Consider the following 14285-nt stretch of genomic DNA (forward strand, 5'->3'; position numbering starts at 1 on the left):
TGATGTGGTGTTGCAATGGTAATCCTACTCAGTTCAACAGGGACTGCAGTTTCAGACGTTAGTGACTGTCTGAGGAGCAGTGGTACAAAGCTTTAATCTGTGGGTATTATGATTGAACTGAAGAGGAGTCAGGAATTATTCAGGGGGGTCAGCAGCTGTGTCATATTGGATGTGTGTGACAAAATAACTGGTACTAATTTTTCATTCATGTGCTCAAATCTCCAAAATATTGGAGAAATGGAGAGAAGAGCATTTGTATTTCCAACTCATTCTCAAAGGCTCTTCAAAAGCAGACAAAGCTTACAAGCAAAATGGAAGGTGTAAACAAACAGGAAAATTGGGTTTTATGTGATTTATACTGAGTTATGAGTGCAGCCAAAACAATGGTCTCATACCTGGTATTCACTGAAAGCAATGTTTTCTATCAGGAGTGGCTGCTGAATGTCTGGATTTTTTCTAATCTGCCCTTACAACAACACTTCCTGCAAAATCATGGCAGTGTAAGGATTTTGCTCAGGAAAAAAAGAGACCTGTACAATTTTCCACCTGACCTTCAGTGATTTAACAGAAAGCAGATGTGAGGACTTCAATTAATGTTTGCAACATGTATGTGATAATAAATATCACCAGTCTCTGATTTTCATGATATAGTGTAAGCCTTCTTGTTGTAAAAGGTTTTACCTATATTTAATTATAAACAACTTGCACTAAATTCACCAGAAGAATTTAAATGGCACTTTAGTTATTATAAGTTTATTAAATAATAATTATTTTATTCAAAATGCATTGTTCATCATGTATTAGCTATTTGAAAGTTTACTAGTATGAGAAACATTAAAACTCTTTAAAAAATGCAAGAGTTACAAACTGTAAGTAGAAGTAAACTTTCATTTAATAATCAAAGCAGGTCAGCCTCTGTGCTTGTTTTATCAATAACTAGTTTCACCAGCTGTTATTAACAGAACAGCTCTCAAAAATAACTGAGCAGTCACGTTTCATTATTTAACTCTAATTTCTAAAAAGCTACAATTCTTGTTCAGGAGTTACTTTAATTTTAGGAAGCGTGTCAACCACTATATGTAAATGACAAGGTTTGGTATATAATTATAGAGTCACATCATACATAATTGGCAATTCATGATTTCATTTGATTAATTTTAAGACTGTTCAGGTTTTTTTTTTTCTTGCTGCACAACTGTTTATTTTCAAAGGGGCTTCGCCTCAACATCAGCTAAAGGGTTTGTGAAAGATATAATACTGTTGCTACTCAAACTTTTCAGGGACTGGAAAAATGCATGTTAAGTATGGAGACATACTACCTGCCCCAGCTCATAAATTATACAGTACCTAATTATCATAATCTCTATGACGTAGTTCACAATTCCCAATCCAATTCCCACACATCTGTAAACAACAGAATTTGTAAAAAAAAATGAGCCGTTTTAATCACAGCTTGCACAACTTCAGGTTAATTTTAACATTTGGTGGATAAAGCTTATGCTTTATTTCATAATGTATTAGCTCTTGAGGTACTCCAGTTATGCTATGCAGAGTAATTATATTTTATTTGAGACAGGAGTCATCCCAAAAACCAACAACTAAAGCCATTAATTAAAGTCATCTGAAGACCTCTCTCAGCCACTGAGTTAGTTTTCTCCATTTCTTCCTACAGAGTGCTGGTAAAACACTTCACATGCCTGCAGCTAGTCATCAGTTTGAAGTGTTTGTCATCCATACCAGTTTTATTTTTTCCTCTTCCTGCAACACAATATACAAATAAATGAATAATCATTTTTAGCGTAGCTCCCTGATTGACTTGAATATAGAATATAGAAGGACTGCTGTCTAATACAGGATTAGTATATATATATACTGACAGCAGTACTCCAAGGATAAGGCAGTTGCTTTAATTGGGTGGACAGATATACAGTTTATATACAGTTTATATAAAATACATATATTTATATATCTTTGCCAGATCATTTGAGAGGCCAAGTCTACCAAAACAGAACACCTCTTTAAATTAACTTTTTTCCTTGAAACCGCAGATGGGGATCATTCAAGAAAAGACAAGAATTTGCCATCCAGAGCTTATGAAATCCTGGCATTTTATCAATTTTTGAAATGTAACTGCTCAAGCCTTTAATTTGTGTTATATCAAATCATTTTTGTCACCAATTGTAAACCTGAATACATTTAATAATTGTCTTGAAAGGAAAATCAGGGTTCCCGATAAAGCTTCTTTCCTTGCCTAATAAAAAGCATTGCCATGGTAATACAAAATAATTGCAGTTGAAGGTAGTATTTAGGTCAAAGTAACATTGACTGGAGTGGGGCCGAATCACTGTATTGGCTAATTGATAACACTCAGCTGATGCAATAGAAATGCATTCGAAAATGGAGAGTATTGTGCTAGCATTGACTGTTTATTTGTGATTTACAGTTTCAGGCGACACAGAAACATGACAGAAAAGGTCTGCACTGCCTTCTATTACAATAACAGCTTGTTCCATATGGGCTGTGATTGTGATAAAGTTTCCAAAACCGTGTGTTGATCCAAGAAAAGAACACCATTTAATCCCCAGTCGGTTATTCTCCCTCAGAAAAGCACAGGATAAAATATGGCATTACTAAAATGGTTTCTAGCTGATCTCTCCCACTACTGTGGATTTCACTCAATAAGACACTGACCCTGGTCTCTGTAATTCGTCTGCCTTCTGATGAGTTCTTGAGCATTTACTGTTGATGAACCCACAATAACTTGTTAAACTATTAACTGTCAATGGTTTTTTAAATTGTTTTCAAATGTAAAACGATAAGTTATTTAAAGACCTTAATTTGTTGGTATAAATGCGTAAGTAAGTTGAAAATGTGCTTTTCTTTTAGGAAAGGAAAACGACTTAGTAAATTGTGGAATCGGGGGCTCATTCGGACAACAAACACATTGACGTCAGGGATAGCGGGGTTGCGATGCTATAAAAAGAAAACATGTAAACTGAGCATTAAACCTCTGGTAAATTAGGACTGTTGCTTAGTAACTGCATGGTCGAAATAAAGAACAAGAGTATTACATGAACCAGGAACGGCAATGCTCGACTTGCCAACTCTGCGTAAAATAAGCACACGCTGGCTTTTACGTCCTTGTGGCACCTGAGCTGTAGGCACTGATAGGTGTTGCGGACCGAAAAGCTGCCCGCAATATGGTCAATGGCCAATATCAGATAGAAAGAGCGCCATCTTACTGGGTAGTAAATTTATACATGTAAGGCTTTTGGTCAGGGTTTGCGTCTAGCACAGATGTAAAAATTTGCAAACTATTTTTGAAATAGCATCTATTAGCTTTTCATTATCCCTTATATTAGCATGTGTAACCGGGTAATCGTCTCCAATTGCCGAAAGCTTCTGGCAGTATGACCTCCACCTTTAAAACATAATTAGCAAATTCACAATATAACTAGTTTATTAACTCATTTTTTTTCTTCACTATAAACGGCGTCACACTGACCAAGGCACTTGTGTTACAAAATGAGAAAAACAGAAAATCGCCGGCCTAGCTAAAAAGCGACGTATTCACATGGACGTGTATCCTTAAAAACGACTACAGCAAAGCAACACTGTGTAAACTTGTACCGACCGTACAAATTTGAGTACACAAAACTGAAGTTGTTCTTTGCGTCTTGAGATGTTCCGTTGTTTTTTTTTTCCTTTTAACCGTCTTTAAAATGACGGGTTTTAGAAACAATAAAAAACAGAACAGCGAGCTGTGAGAGTAGGTGTTAACATTTTCCCGTTACTTTTACACACTATGTTGCCAGTAGGCCTACATTGAGTCCTAACACTCCATAAATGCAGTAGACTTAATATAATTAATTAAAAAATTATGGTTATTGTTTTTAATTTGGATTTCCTTATAGTATTTTTAAGAATCGTACACTCATTTGTGTATAGGGCTATAAAAATACTGATTAAGCATTAAAGAACCGGCTACATAAAAACACAATACACAATGCCACAGTACACAATTAAAAGCTTTACGGATAACTGTATTTCTGTGTTGAACATGTTGCAAAGCTGTGACAGGCGAAAATTTGGGTTTTGAAGTAAGAAAGCGACTCTGATAACTGCCATCATTAATCTGATAAATTCCAGCCTTAGACAAAGAAAAGCATGTCCTAACACTGAAAAACAAGGATTTTTTGACATCATTATGTATCTTATATTTGCGTGGGTAAGTAAAAAACAAACCAGTTTACGACATACGACATTTTGTAAAAAAACATACCAACATTTTGCACTCAGCTGAATCATTTAGTTTTTCATTATCCATGTGACATAAGGCTCGTACATATGTTTTCAGCACAGTAACATAACCTCCTTGTAGATTAAAAGGTTTGACAATTGAAGCATATCCCTTGTAAATCTCATTTTTTAGATCAACTATCACTAAGTCATTTTGAACAGAATAACACTTTTTTGTGGAACAGAAAATTGGGAACATTTGCACAGAACGATTGTTGTTGTTGTTGTTGTTGTTGTTGTTGTTGTTGTTGTTGTTGTTGTAGCCACGGTGCTGGTGTTTAACACATCTTTTTTTCTTATGAATTTGTTCTTGCTTTTCTGTGGGAAAAAAACTTCAAGGGTGGGTCTTCTGGTCGACTGAATTTCTTCTCAACGTAATTACTTCATTGTCCAAGATGGAAATATTTGCTTGGGCAGGTAAAAGACGTCACAAAATACACAATACATCTAACACATGAACCCATAAACAAACCAGACAAACCAGACAATGAAACCTGTTTGCAGTCATCTTTATCTTATAGATATAAAACGTATTTTAGGTGGGTAGCTGCGTCAGCATGCGTAGGCTGCAAAGGAGCAAGTAACAGGTTTATTCCATGCTGAAAAGAGAAGAAAAGAAAACACACCGTTTCGGCCGTGGAGGCTTCTTCAGGTGTTAAATACCGGGTTTCACGACAGACTTTGGTCTCCCTTCTTTAATGTAACCAATCCGCCCCTGACACCTGAAGAAGGCTCCACGACCGAAACGTTGTGTTTCCGTTCTCCGCTTTTCAGCATGGAATAAACCTATTACTTGTTCCTTTAAAACGTATTTTATTGTCTGTAGGTTGTATTAAGGGCAGCACGGTGTCGTAGAGGCTCCGTTCCTAGGGTGCTATTTGCGTGGCGTTTGTATGTTCTCCCTGTGTTTGCTTGGGTTTCCTCCCACAGTCCAGAGACATATCGGTACATTAATTGGCTTCTGTAAAAGTGGCCCCGAAGTGAGTTTATGCGTGTACGCGTCCGTGCCAGTCCTGCGATGGACGGCGTCCCATTTCCAGGGTGTATCGTCCCTGCGACCGTTGCTTGCTGGGTGAGTCACCGGTTCCCCCGGGCCCTGGACTGCACGGAGAGGTTTAGAAAACGGACAGATTGGTAACATTAAAAAAGGGAGATCAAATTCTGTCGTGAAACCAGGTATTTAAAACAGTAACAGAATAACTGTACACATCTGTTCACGTAGTTTCTGTACCTGACTCGCTCTTCTTTCTAGACTTCTCTCCCCACGTTCAACCTGTCCTTGCGTGTAGTTTGGCGAATATTTAATTATGGACCGAAATGACAAAGCTTTCATCGATACAGTTAAAATGTCTGAAACGTGGGACAAATCGAGCATAAAGGTGAGTTTTAAAAATATTGGAGAGTGCACATTCAGTACTCATCTTCTCTCTCCAGTCAATTGTTTCATGAAAGAAAAACTCTGCTAAATACGTAAACCACAACATGAATAAAAGGTTAAAACATAGTGTAGAGCACCATAAATAATGTCGTGGTACCTTTGACACATTCTAAAACTTTTCTTTCTCAAACGCCATTCGGTGTGTGCGCGAACAAAAACATCATCCTGTTGTCGGTTGATTTTCACACAAAAACGTTCTCCCGATTCTTGCCAACATTTTCTTTCAGCGTACAACCACCATGATATAATTTTTCATAATTATTATGAGGTAGCAAGGGTATGAAACAAACATCCAGACTGTGGTATAAGAAATAAAAAAAAACCTTGATTAGCGGAACAAAACTTAAAGTTTATTTCCATGAAACACAATAAGAGGTTTATCTGCGCGTAGCAAAATATAAATACGCATGGCCCAAACTTTGGGTGGACTTGAAAGACATATCGCACACAAAAAAACTTTTCTTGTATTGTGTGTATGTGTGCACTGAGTTATTGTCACCAGTCAAGTTCAAAATCGATGAATGAAGCGTTCCCTTTTTGGTGTTAATGCCGAGTTTCCCAGGACAAATGGCGCTAGTAGCTGCTTTTTTAATTTCTTTAACCTGGACCAAAACAAACACTACTAAGCAGCAGTAGGCCCGTTTCATTTTATTTCCCACGCTTCAACACAATCCTCGGTTTCTTTTGTTATTCGTTTTTTACCATTAACTGAATTCAATGTAGTGACCGCAACTGTGATGAGATTAACGAGTTTCACTTACAAGCAGGTAAATGTATTAAATGTAGGTTATGACCTGGGATGCAATATTGCAGCCTATGGAATCATATTCCACAGATACTTGGAACAAGGTGAGCTGTTATCTCCAGCGCGTCTGTAAGGAACTTGACTTTGTTTTGTAAAATGTAAGTGAAGGCATCCAGTTCCTTTATATTAAAATAATCGTATTATTTATAGTGTCATAGGTCAATCGCCGCCGTTGGTCACGAGAAATAACTGATTAAATCGATGCTAATTCAAACAAGATAGACAAAGTAGCTGGGAAGGAAGTAAACCTATCTTGTCATCAGGAACACTGACATTTCCGCAAACTTAAAATAACAGGGTCAATAATATTTTCATTGTAAAAGATCGCGTGTTCGGCTTTCAATCAATTTGAATTGAGTTAATTTGAGTTATTTTAAATTATCTATGTAATCTAATTTTATCATGTAATTATCCCCATGCATTTCATCCCGAAAAAATTGCATTGACGTCTTAATGAACAAGTATTATTTTCGAATATTAATCAGTTTCTGAGCACATTAAACTAAAATGAAACCCCGACACATCGAAACTGAACGATCGAAACAGTTCAGTTCCACCTTAAATTTTTGTTTCCGTGTCTTCAACCTTCCCCTTTAAGAGATTTGCTCACAACCTCAAATGGCCAAAAGGGGGCGCCAACCGATCACTTCACCGCAGCTGCCTGAATTTATACGGCTAAAGCACCTATGATACGCCTTCGGAAATTCTGATTCGTAAGAATAACAATAGCTATCTTTGCAATGTTTTGACTTCACGTTTGTTTCATAGTTTGACTGCATACTGTAACGCTTCATGCAGAGTGCTTATACGATAAGTAGAAAGTGCACTGCATATATATATTTATCGAATTACATAAAACAATTAAAAATGAAACGCAAAAAAATCGTTTAATCTTCACAAATTCCTGCTGACAGGAAGCCGAAAGTAGGAGAGTGGCTTTTTTCTGTTAAGTGTTTTTTATTTACAGTATGTTCAATGAATATCGAAACCGAGAGCTCCTTCTGGAAATCCAAGACAAATACGTAGAGATTGTGTTAGTCACTAATATACCTCTACAGTTTGCCCACTTTATGTCACAACTAAACACTCAAGCTGCATTCTCGACTCACCTGGTATGTCATTAAATGTCAGCTTTATCAGTGCAAATATTTATCGTGTATTATAACTAACTAGTTCTATTGTACCGTAAATCGCGGTTTAATAAATGAACCAAGACGATGATCAAATGTATTTCAGAGTTCAGTGACAGTAAAATTCTAAGTGTGTTTCAATAAACAGTTATTGCTGCTGTTTACACAAAACTATAACGGATTTAAAATATCTTATTTTCGATCTCATCTATATATCCTCCATATTCTTTTTGGAGATGCTTACATTTTGATGATTAAACTTAAATGTAACGCTTAATGTGTTAATGGGGCTTACTGACATGAAAATGCGTTATATAAAGTAAAACCGTTGCGTTAGGGTTCTACAAGTGCTGAAAACTCACAGTTTTTCTAACACCAGTTTTTAACAGTGAATCATGGGTAAAAAAACCTGCAATTAATAAATGAATGTTAATTAAACATATAACGCATTCATTGTAGTGGAAAAATCGCTGTGCTATGAATCCCTGAACGATTAATTGTGTTAATGGCTGATTTTAACATATAACTTACGTTTTCCTTGCTTGAGCAGTTTAATTTTAAACACCTAACATTTACTGGAAAGTCCATGATTGTTTTAATGATTGAAAATTGCATTGTTGTTTGGAAACAATGTTCTTAGCGTTTGTGTTGTAATGCTCAAAACTACAGGAAAGTTATATGTAAGTCTTATTTCTGATTATTATTAAATGTGTTTTCCTTGACAGAAAACGAGATCTATTATTATTATTATTATTATTATTATTATTATTATTATTATTATTATTATTATTATTAATAATAATAATAATAATAATAATAATAATTAATCTGTATCTGAATGGAATTGAATTACAAGTGGAGCATTTCATATGAAAATGTGTGATCACCTAATCTCTTCATATTTACAGTTTCATATTTATGGTAGATTTTTACAATTTTTGCTGGAATCTGCTGTGGCATATCACGTTTGTCAGTTCTTCACAGCATTCCATGAATGTGGCAAAGCATTTCGCTTTCAGTAACAACCAGAAAACTATTTTTCTGTTGCGCCGTTGCAGCTCTTCAGGGAATTTCCATAGCATATAATTTACATGTTCATTCAGACAATAGAAACAAGTCTGCTCGTTTAAATAATAAAAATAACTCTTACTAATAATAATGTGCTGCAAGTTATAATTCACCTGCTTGGGACAATTACTTAAAATTATAATGAAATAGAAACAGCTTGTGTGAATACACTTTTTCTAGTTAATGAAAAGTTGGATTCCTGGCTAACATACATCGTTTTGTAGATGATTTCTATAATAGTACAAAAAATATATTATTTCTGGTGCTACACAATTGGCAATCCTTTTTGTCTGTGATGTGTCAGATTAAGTTTTGGTAAGCATAAATACAGCTCTGTGAAATGATTTATTTTAAACAACCTCTCAAGGCCTGCATTGCTTGAAGACAGGTCTTTGTATATAGGTACTTCTGCAAATATTTTAGGTCTTAGGAATGGGAAAAAAACAACATATACAAGCAGTTCAACAGATATTTATAGGTTATGTCTAATCTTGCAAAGATATATCATTTAATAATACAAAATTAAGTTTTAAAGATAAAACTAAAATTGTATTCGATTGAAACAGCAGCAACAAATAAAATAAAAAAACTGCAATCACCCGGTTAAAGCATTAAGACGTAGCTTCAAAACTCGATGTCCTCTGACCGCGCTTCAAGCAAGCTGAATTTCTGTTTAGAAGATTATTTTTTATACTCCACGTGTGTTTTTTCACAGTCCATATCTGTTCTTTAAAAACATTACTTTATGTTGAAAAAGAAAGGACGGAACATTCATTTGAACAATTCAATCGTCAGATTTTGTGATTGGTAGTAATCATAGCTCATGTGCGACTGAATTAGGTTTCGATTTGCAATTAAGGCTCTTCAGATTTTTTCCAGAAACTTTTTAGATATAACTGTCATTAGTTCAAATAAGAACATGTTTATTGATGTCATTTGTTAGTGTTAACAATGGGTGTGTTTCATATCATGGCTTAGTCTGATGTTATTTTTAACATAATAGGCTCAGTATATTATTTTACACTCCGACCACTCTCTAGATTAAAACAAAGAAACCAAAAGCAGAAGCAGGAGTGTCATAAAACCATGGTTTATGGAAAAACTTGAGACTATGTCATTTTTTTAAGAGCGATGATGATCGCTGACCCAATGAAGGACTACAAAAATGTCCATTTTTCATTTTGAAGGTCGTTAAAATGTATAAAGTAATGCTTTCATGTTTCTGATGTGCTTTCTAATTTGTTAAATAGTCCAGCCAATTTCGATACTCAGGGTGACTAGAACATTTGTGTTATGTTCTTGCTCCATAGCTTTCGTTTCCTCGAATGTTTTTTTGCATAGCTAATAACGAGAATAGCGACATTTTTTTAAATGCAACTATGTTTACGAGTTTCCGTGTTTCTTTGCTAGCTGAAAAACGGATGCCTCTTTTTCTCAGGCAAAAAAAACTGAGGAATTTCGATCTTCCAGAGTCACTTATTGACAATTTTCTTCTTTTCCTCCCACGTGTCGCCGCAGTCCCGCAACCCTGCCGTGATGCTAGACAGGTGAATACGAAAAAGCACTATAGTCCCAGATGTGATGCTATCACTGCCTTAATAGACTATGATAAAAGACTTTTGGGATGTGGTCCTTTGGAGTTTGTCCAAGGACTGGACTTCTGTAATGCAATCAGCTGTCTATTGTCAGTCTGTGAAATGGTAGTCTTCTAAGGTCAACCGTGCAAGGGTTTGTTCAAAAATATTACTCTAATGTGCTAATGTTGTGCTACGATAAGACTGTATTCGCTTCAGATGATTATCATGTAGCCATGGATAGCACGTCGATGTTGTCAGAAGAGCATAAAAGGGTTACCTACATTGTACCATCACACATATTCTCATCGCCTTCTGCGCACTGCTATTTACACATTAAATTGCATTTATATGGAGGCAAAGACGGGCCTAGTCCCGTAATGCTGGTGAAAACAAAGCTATTGTGACACCCCAGTTTGTTTGAAAGACAAACGAACCCGTGCAGATGAAAAACACGAGAAAGGGCACAAACGGGAGAACTCCGTTCTACCGATTCACCCCGCAGTAGTAACTAATTGATCCGTGAATCTCATTTCAGTCTTATCCTAAAGAACATCTTGGCATTATTTGTTTTAAATAAAGGTTTTCCACTGAAGCGTTGGGAGACTATGAGTCTAAAGACTTGAAAGAGTAACTTTATACCCACACATGTGGGGCTATGGTTTGAGGACCTGAGGACCATCCGTATAGTCTGGTGCAGTGGTCCTTAAAGTAATTTTATCTGATATTCGCACTTCTGATACTTCCCGCGGGGCACGCAAAATGAATCTTTTTCTGCTCAGCATTTAATTTCCGAATTTTTGTCGGATTCAATAGGTCAGAGACGGAATTAAAAAGGGAACTCTAAGCACTACAGCAATGTCAGACTAACAGTCAATGACCATCTCACACGGTGAGACAGTAAGACAGAGTAAGGGTACTGAGGCGGGGTTTTTTTTTGTACGTGGGAATGTATGTATATATCTCTGGTAAATCCTTTGTTAAAAACGAAGGCATTCTTGACTGTACAACGCGTGAATAAGAGCGTGCGAGAGACACGGGGGCACATGACGTGGACGATGGGTAACCTGAAAGTTCAATTCATTTGACGCACAACCCTAAATAAATTACATTCCTGTAACTGGAACCTAATTTACGTTACACTTTTCAACCTATTTGTGTTAGTCACTGTTTTTTTCAAAAACTTACTCTTTAATACATCTTTGTGACTTAAAATATTGAGTTTTTGTTGATTTCATCACAAATCCGGCATCCCCCTTTTCAGCCAGTGCTTCATTGTGTGTATATGTTGTCTTATTATTTCGGGAGAATGTATTCTTAGGAAACAAAATAAATAAACTACCTTACACAATTTGGTACCACTAATACAAAAGAAACAAAAAAAAACGGAACAATAAACAAAAACTAGGCCTCATGAGTTTAGACAAATCTGATTATAAACACTTTGCTTTGTTATTGTTTTCTTTAAACTCAAACATCCAGGTTCAACGTGTTTGTAGAATACTGTGATTATGCTGAAATGAGGGGAACACGATGCTGTTGTTAAATACAGGCAGGTTTTTATGTCTTCTTAAAGTAAACCTATTTTCTTGTGCTAAACAATTTCTAAGAACTAGCGGAGGTTAATTTCTCACTGAATGGGCTGTGGATACGTGATGTGATTTTTCTTTTTTTGTTTTGGTTTACTTTTCAGCGAGGAATTAACCCCTGTTTGTTTCTGTGCGGCTCTCAGGCTGACACAACTTCACACTCTAACCTATTCTATCTTTGAAGACGCGTAGAGACAGATTTGTAAATGGCCGAAGCGCTGTTAAGACATTACACACTTTTCAAATTACACACTACCCTGGATATGGAGGGAGTTAAGAATTTGATTTGCCACTGTTATTAGTGTGCACCAACCCAGGCAGTAAATACCTGTGTCATTTTAGTGTTTAGACCTTTTATCTTTATAATTATATAACAACCACCTCTATAATCAGCTGAATGGTTGTCGTGATAGTCATTTATATTTGATGTATCGGGATTCACCCAACTTGTTTGCAAGACTGAACTTTTAGCTATTGCGTATAAGAAAACAGCTCTCCTTGCAGATTTTGCAAAGTCAATTGAGCTTAGTCGAATTAGTCGAATCTTCTAATATATTTGGATTAGGCATTCTAAACAAAAAGGGAATTTATTTTTTTCTATATTTACTAACAGTTTATTGTAAGTTTTATGTTATAATTTACATAGAAACGTTCCGAAGCCAACGAAGACTCGAGGTTTGCCGGTTTAAACGAGTGTTTAACGCAATCATTTTTAGCATTTTTCCAGAGACTTGTGTCCCCTTTTGATTTCCACATCTGCGTTTCCCACTACGTTATTTTTTAATTTGCGAGGACCATGTCTTTCACTCAGCCTTATATTTTATACTTTAAAGAATATGGGCTACACGCATAAATACAACCTTAACATATGTACCTTTGTATATGTACAAATATTTACATTTATAATATATTACATTTATAGCCTGGGAGATGTACGTAGAGAGATATTCTGTCAGGTTGCAGTCACACTAGAGGGGTAAAATTAATGGATCATAAAATAAGATTTATTCTTAGGATAGAACAAGAATCAGAAATTCAAAAAGGTTTAACATTTTACAATTGACAAGTATGGTTTCGAATACCACAATATCGGTTTATGTTACGTCTGTATACGGTTCTTCACAAAGGTTTAGAATTTAGGCCGATTTTACTCCACCAGCTATCGCTTAATTTGTGCGGATGCTGACCGCTTGCCTCTTTTTCGAGTCCCGGGTTTGGGATTCTTTAATCCGCGTTGATGTTTCGGTTTATTCTCTGTAATGAATCTTTTCCCCCTGAGGTCAGACAGCCCCCTAACGTCAATCAAAAGGAGCTGATTCAGAAATGCCATTGTTAAGAATCACGTCAGTAGCTTTGCTCTTATTTTCACTAACAATACCAATTCCTCTGATCACTCATTCGGAATATGAGCATTATCCAGCCGAACATGTAGAAAATACTATTTTTTTATAAAGTTGAACATTTTACCTTAAAACAAGCAAGGGTGTACGGGATTTCCAGTGAAACATACAGCCCAAGACGAACATTAGGTATATTGGGAATGTGTATAGTATATATATAGGCCAACATCTTCTTTCTTACAGTTACATTCATATAAGTTAAACGTTTTTTTTTTTCATAAAATTGTCTTGCCTTTTTTATCCCACCTAAAAATATTTTAAATAATCCGGTACAGAGAGGCAAAAATGTAAAACACATTTTATTTAAAAATGTTAATGCCTTAAAATGCTACACAACATCCCCTTTGTGAGTTTTCTGTTCACAAATTTCGAGAACAGAAAATACAACATCCTAAAAAAGAAGGAGAAAGCAAAGTTTGAATTAAACTGTTTACAGGCTATTTAGCTAAGTTTTCATTTTCTTCTTTTTTCTATTATTATCAGTATCAGTATTATCAGCATTACGTTACTAATAAGCTGCCCTAAAAAGATGATTAGCAAGTAAGCTTAATCACATTTTAATATAGTTAGTTTCCCTAGATTTGTGCCCTTACCGTTGAACACCCTTTCGGTGATAATACTGTCAGCTTTCTCTACAAAGGTCTGTGCTGTAAAACCAACTGATTTACTTTGGATTACTTTTTTAACTGCACCTATTTTCGCAGCTGCCATCTAAACGTCAATAGGAATTCTGCGATTGTGCTCATTGAAAGTCTACGTTCAAGTCTGTAAAAAACAAGTTAGCAAAAAATGCATTTCAGTATCGTTAATGAATATGGGGGGGGGGGGGGGTCTTCTACTGAAATTAAGATGAAATGTAATTTACCAATTGTACGTGTTTAAATTAAACAATACGGATTACTTATCAAGATGCTTGGATACAGTCTTATACTCTAAAGGACGCTAAATGACAGAATTGTGAGACACAGGTCAACTGATCCAC

This window comes from Lepisosteus platostomus, chromosome 8, assembly GCF_059453375.1.
Source record: "Lepisosteus platostomus isolate fLepPlt1 chromosome 8, fLepPlt1.hap1, whole genome shotgun sequence".
NCBI lineage: Eukaryota > Metazoa > Chordata > Actinopteri > Semionotiformes > Lepisosteidae > Lepisosteus > Lepisosteus platostomus.